Raw genomic sequence first — 7,306 nt, 5'->3', positions numbered from 1 at the left:
TTCTCCAGGGGATCTTCCTGACCCAGGGATCGAACCCGGGTCTCCCACACTGGGGGCAAATGCTTTACCATCTGGGAATCCCAAATGAAGCAGAAGTAGATGTTTTTCTGGAATTTGTTTGCTATTTCTGTGACCTAAAAGAAGTTGGCAATTAGATCTCTGGTTCTGCCTCTTCTAAATCCAGCTTGAACACCTCAAAGTTCTCAGTTTACATACTGTTGAAGACTGGCTTGGAGAATTTTGAGCAAATTTTCAATTTGCTTCTGTTGCTAAGTTCTTAAGGCCTTTTTTTTTTTGCCAATTGAAACAAAATTTTAAAAATTAAAAAAATTAAAAAATGATGTTTGCCCTCACATCTAACATGCTAAGTTTTAACCTAGTAAGTTTTTAAGGCTGATATTTTCCAAGAAACAAACTTTCTTGTCTCCTGTGCAATAATAAGGATTTGTTATAAAAGTACACAGAGTGAAAAAAAATCAATGAAATAGTGATATCTTCACAGTTGAATTCTTAATATATTTTCCACTATATGCAAAAAGAAAAGAAAATTGGCAAATATTTTGGATAAGAACCAACATTTTTAAAAGCAATAATTTTAGCCTAAATACCTAGATTTACCATTTGTATAAAATAACATTTTATAAAAATATAATTTTATAAAATTTGTATAGCTTGGTAACAAATGACTTGCCTAAATAACATTTAGTAGGTGGAGTCCAGGGGTCACAAAATAAATTCACTGACATTGTATTCATAATTCATTGAATTCATAATTCATTAATCATTGAATTCATAATTCACTAAACTGTGCAAAATTGCAATGAACAATGTGCATTAAAGCAAAATTCCCATCAATCATTTCTATCATTTCCATCACATGACAAAGTGTGGCTGTATGTATTTGGGAACATGTCCTCCTGTGGGAGTTAGTTATAAAATAAAAGTGTATGAAACAGTAAATAATATTGAAACCTATCAGGGCAGCAGCTCTTAAGGGTTAACACTGTAGACAGACTACTTTGGAAAATATCTTTATCCCTTGGTGTACTAAGAAGTCACCTCATAATTGCCATATCTCCATATTTTGTTCTAGAGTGCTTGGTTTATTAAAATCAGTGTGAGACTTGTTTTAAAGAAAAATCTGTTTGTAAAAATCCAAATTTGTAATATATCCTTTTAATATCATTATAGAATGTCTTTTAACTGTAGACTAAAAAAATCTCTTCATTTTCAGAGAAATGTTTTGATGTAAAATTTTTTAAAACAAAGAGGATCTATTTTTGTTATTTTCTCTTTTACCTAATTTTTGTATCCATTTTGTCTGGGCATATAAAATGGTAAAAATATTTATAATATTTGCACTAGGTGAATCTTATTAAAAACAAAATACAGATGGCCATAGAGGCTGGAAATATTAATATCTTTTTAATAGATTGACTGCCCTTGATTTCTGAGGTAAATGTACAAGTTTTCCCATGAAAATTAGACACACAAATCATCTGACACAATGTATGACTGATGGAAATGATTGGTGGGAATTTTACTTTAATGTACATTGCTCATTGCAATTTTGCACAGTTTAATGAATTATGAATTAATAATGAAGAATAACAGATTCAGCATATTATAGCAGTAAACTGCTTTTATGGATATTTTTCATGTCTCCAGGCTTTCTTGGCCATACTTAGCAGCTTTAACTCAAAGGATTAAAGAATAATCATTAATTTAAGCAGTCTTAAAATAGTCAACTTGAAGGATATTTTCCTGTGTGAATTTTTTCATAATTGATTCTGTTTTAATCTCAATAAACTTACCTGCATAAGCTGTACTATTAAAAAAAGCTTATCTGATAGGGTAATTAGATGACATATGATCATAGTCCATTGTTTTCTGATTCAATGACATCATGAGGGAGTAAAGGAGGAAAATTAATAATTATATACTTTTAATTAGGAAAATAGACAAACTAAATTTCTTGTTGAAATAAAGAAGAGTCCTGTGTCAAACCTGCTTCTCTTAGAGAAAGAATCACGATGCTGTAATATCAATGGATAATCTGAGAGACTATTGGGTTGGACAAAAATTTCCTTCAATTTTTTAAGTGAAAGTAAAAGACTCATTTTTCATTTTCACCAAGAACTTTATTGAACAACATATTCACTGTTTTGTTCCACTGTCTTCTGCCATTTTTCAGGCAACTTCGTAATTCCATCTTCCCAAAACTGTTTATCTTTTTTTTTAGATCCTCAGTAGATTTAATAATTTTTATGATATTGAAATAACTAAAAATATAAACACTAGACATTTATTGCAAAACTATTTTGACAAATTCTTTTCTAGGTATTTTACTCTTAGGATTACATACTAAGATAATTATGGACAAAATATCTTGGATTTGCTTCAATATAATATGCATATTGGAGGAAGTGGTGGGAGTTTAAAATGAAACTGGCCATGAGTTGACCAGTTTAAAATGAAACTGGTATTAAGGAGGCTCATTATAACATTTTGTCTACTCTTGTATGTTTTTTACATTTTCTACTTAACAGGTTGAAAATAAAAGTACCAGGCATATATATTTTCAAAATAAAAAATTTTTAAAAATATAGGTAGGCTTAAAAAAAAATTAGGGTTAAGTCAATGACTGTGATATATATAATTATTCTGCCCTTCCAACCCAAGCCCAATCTTAATTCCTTCAGACCTGAGGAGAGCTTTTTTTCTTATTTCATAATCCTAGGAGACCAATGTTTGTCAGTGGTACTGACTTCATAATCTCTTTCCAGCTTATGTGATACTCTCCACAAGGAAGCAGAACTCTTAAAAGTCTGTTTATAAACCATATGAAATTACTACTTGATAAACTATAGAAGGCTTTAAAACTTATCCAAAGGAAGAAAGACTCCAAAAACAACAGAAAGAAGATTCAAAAAAGATAAATTCAAGACACTAGTCAATATAGCTGGAGAATGTATTTTTATTCTTGTAGTTTTATACTAGGAAGTCAACATTTAATAATCCATTATTCACAATTGAATTAAGGATTAAATTTTTAATCCTTAAATTGTACATCAATATCCAATGACTCCAAATTTTATAACTCTCCTTCAAGTCTGAAGAAAACGATCATGTAATTTAGTAACTTCTACAGACAGCAAAGTCCCAGTGACATAACATTTAGTCTGAAGTCCTACACTCAGATGAGAATTAAGAACAGCCAGTATCTAACTGGCCTGAAACCTGACTGTGTTCCTGGCTCAGGATTCCTGTAGTAAATCTGTAAGTCCACACTAAGACACAAAAATAAACTAGGGTGTGTACATCATATAAAAACTTCACAGTAAAAATAACAAAAATGTTAACAAATTTCAACCATATTACAGTTTCCATCCAATTAGCATTCAAAATGCCTGATTAATTGAATTAAATGCAATTTTTAAAAATGTTTGCCCAGCATTTCAAAATGGTTATGGAGTATAACTTTTAAAATGTCAAAGTGCAAAATATTGCACTTTTCTGCTAGGCTAGGCTAGTGTCCTCCATGGCAAGATACCAAAACTACTGAATAAAATACACTTTAAAATCATAGGTAATTGATTCATTTCCCTGAAATCATCATCATCATCACCAAAACCTTCCAGGATTTTGTAGGATTTGATTCCTTAAATACAATTTTAAAGTTTAACTTAAGGAGAAAAAAAAAGACCCTCATATATTTGGCTTATTTCCTTTTTTGGTCATTCAGTGACCAAAGAGAATTTTAAACAAATTATGTTTCATGTTTTCTGGCTTAATAAAAAGATAAAATTTCTATTATCCAAATTAAGAAAAATTTTACTAATCAGAAGCTATTTTCAAAAGTCTCTGTATGTCTGTCTGTAGGTCCTCTTAGAACCTTTCCAAACTTTCATAAACAATAGATTTTAAACAATTATGTATTAGAATCAAATTAGGTAAGGAAAACATTTTGCAAAAATAAAATCACTTCCCAATATGCTTGACAGAAACAAGCTATTCATTTTCATTTGTGTTCCATTGAAGACATTACTGAAATCTGTCCAGTGGTTTATTTCCAACTGGTCCACTATGAAATTCTTTGGAATGTTTTAAGATTGGCTGTAGCTAGAGTTCTGACTTCCATTTGGACCCTGCTCTCCTTCACTGTTTGGAGGAGGTTTTGGTTTCGGCATCTTACTAAGAATAGTTGCCATCTCTTTTCTCTCATCAAAATTTTTCCACTGCTCATACAATTTTAAAATAACCCTGATTATTTCCAAGATCTTCTCCATATCCACAGAAAGCTCAGTAAACCACTGTCTGGCATCTTTCTGCTATACAACACAGGCTACATGCAGACAAGCTAAAGCTGTCATGAAAGGAGGATACAGTAGGCAAAGATCCGTTCTGTAGGTATCATTCACTATCCTCCATGCAAGGGGAAGCAACATGTCTTCTTGGCCCATGTCCTGCACATACTGGAGCAAAGGTCTATAAGGATGATACACTATTAAGCAACAATCCATTAATTCTAAAAGATAGAATTCACATTCTAATACATGGTTCATCTTATAAGGAAATTCCTTTGGAAAGGCATATGAAAATCTAGTTTTCAATACAGAAGTAGCAGCAACAATCAATCTTGTATTTGAGACTACTCCAAATTCCTCTACTTTGGATGCCAAAAACACACATGTAGGAGCCATTAATACAGGATCTATACTTTTCAGAGAATATTTGCATAGAATCTCTTGAAATGGACCGTAGCAGTGGCAATAACTTGTTGTCTTAATTTAAGATGTTCACCTAGTGCTTGGATAACATTTGTAAAAAATATCTGTAATTTCCAATACTCTTCTTCTGAGAGAAAACTTTAAATCCTTTTGGCGTTCCTTCAACAGATCTTGTTTATCCAAAATCCATTGTAAATAGTGGGAGCTCTGCCAAAATTTCCCTGCCATGGAACACGGCTTGCCCTGATAAAAAAGCACCAGCCGGCAGAACCGCCTGCGGAGCGACCATAGACCCAACCCTCCCGGTGTTTATCTTTTTGAGCAAAGAACTCTTCCAGGTGTCTTTTATAGTCTTCCAGGGAATTGAAGTTTTTTCCATTAGGAAAATTTTGTAAAGGCTGAAATAAATAGACAACTGAAGATGCAAAATCTGATAAATAGGACTGATGAATCAGAACTTCCCAAGTGGTAATAGTTTTTGCCTGGTCATCAAAGAAATATTTGGTCTTGCATTATCCTGATGGAAGATTATGCATTTTCTGTTGACCTAATTCCAGACACTTTTTGTCAAGTGCTGCGTTCAGTTGGTCTAATTGAAACATTTTAATTAGAACAAGCAGAAATATGGTCAAGGAGGTTTTTTTTCCCCTCGCATATGTGGAACTCTAATGTCAAAGCAACTAACATAACCAAGCTGGTGCAAATGATTTTCAACACCGATGGGGGTATTTTGAATATGTTGGCTATCTCCCACTTGGTATTAACATTGCTCTCTATTAATGTTTTCATTTGATTGCTATCAACTTCAACTGGTCTACCTGACAGTGAAGCATCAACTGGTGAGAATATTCCAGCACAAAACTTTGCAGACCATATTAAATCAGTCACAGCACGTTCTCCATACACTTGTTCATTTGCTAAGTTGTATCCAACTCTGCAACCCCATGGTCTGTAGCATGCCAGATTTTCCTATCCTTCACTATCTCTTGGAGTTTGTTTAAACTCCTGTCCACTGAGTTGGTGATGCCATCCAACTCCCTCAACTCCCTTCTCCTTCTGTCTTCAATCTTTTCCTGCATCAGGGTATTTTCCAACATCAGCTCTTTGAATCAGGTGGCCAAGTATTGGAGCTTCAACTTCAGCATCAGCCCTTCCAATGAAAATTCAGAGTTGATTTCCTTTAGGATTGGCTGGTCTGATCTTACTATCCATGGGACTCTCAAAAATCTTCTCCAGCAACAGAGTTTAAAAGCATCAATTCTTCAACCTCAGCCTTCTTTATGGTCCAACTCTCACATCTGTACATGACTACTGAAAAAAATCATAGCTTTGACTAAGTGGACCTTTGTCAGCAAAATGATGACTCTGATTTTTAATACACTGTCTAGGTTTCTCATAGCTTTTCTTCCAAGGAGCAAATGTCTTTTTCGTGGCTGTAGTCACTGTCCACAGTGCTTTGGGAGCGCAAGAAAATGAAATCTATCACTGTTCCCACATTTTCCCCTATCTATTCGCCATGAAGTGTTGGGACCAGATGCTATGATCTTCATTTTTTGAATGTTGAGTTTTAAGTCAGCTTTTTCAATCTCTATACATTGTACAAGTTTTTTTTTTGTATTTCAGTTGCATTTTTACCTTTCTTGAAATAATAAAGCATAATATACCAAAAATGTTGCTTTTTTTTTTTTTTAATTAGACTGTGTTCAGTTCTGTGTACTGGCCAGATGGTCTCAACACCACAGTGCTATCTCAGGGTTGCCTCTGAGAAGTAGCTCCCACTTTGGGATCTGGGCAAAATGCACCTCCCAAAGATGGAGAAATTGAAGAGTCCCCTTTCAATAAGTTCCCAGGTGATACCTTCGTTACAGGTCTGGAAATCACACACTGGAAATCTCAGACCTTTGTTGCAAAGCCTGCCTTGTTGCATACTGCTGCTGCTCTTTCTGCTGCTGATTCTGCAGTCACCCTTTCTGCTCTCAGGTAAGGCTTCTTCTTTTTTTTTTTAATGGCAATTTTAGAGTGTGTGTTCATCTTAGGGTACCAAAAATGTTGCTTTTTTCTTTCCATCTTCAGTATTAAAATGGCTACATAAAAATTCACCCATTTTGATGGTATTTTTGTTAAATGCACTTTGATATGACAGCTGTCATAACACAATCAAACGAAATTGTTTCAAATGAAGTCAAAGACAAGTAGGCACTACTAGAGCCATCTTACAGAAAAAACTGAATGAACCTTTTGGCCAACCCAATAGATTTTACCAAGGCATGGACAATAGGTTGCTTATTAGCAATAAGAAATAAGTAGTCTATTAGTAGTGTACCCTTTTGGAAAGTGTGGGATAACAAAGGAAAGCTTTTCACTATTCGATGTTATAAATCAAATGCAGATTAAATGTACACTACCTTCAGTTCAGATATTAAGATATCCCTCCCTCAGTAATTTTATTAGGCCACATGTATGATCTCAAGCATAAGCTGTGATATATTTTATTTTATTTTTTTTTGTGTGATATATTTTATAATGCTTCAAAAAATTTTAAAGCAATATGCTTTTAACCCTATAATAAACATAAA

General features: G+C 33.5%; 1 pseudogene; it reads right to left on the bottom strand.

Moving 5' to 3' along the window:
- Positions 1-2,488: 2,488 nt before the first annotated feature.
- Positions 2,489-7,157, bottom strand: LOC136176826 (cyclin-C pseudogene; annotated as a pseudogene).
- Between the last annotated feature and the right edge of the window lie 149 nt (positions 7,158-7,306).

This window comes from Muntiacus reevesi, chromosome 10 (genome assembly GCF_963930625.1).
Source record: "Muntiacus reevesi chromosome 10, mMunRee1.1, whole genome shotgun sequence".
Taxonomy (NCBI): Eukaryota; Metazoa; Chordata; class Mammalia; order Artiodactyla; family Cervidae; genus Muntiacus; species Muntiacus reevesi.
This window is presented reverse-complemented; position numbering and strand designations above follow the sequence as displayed.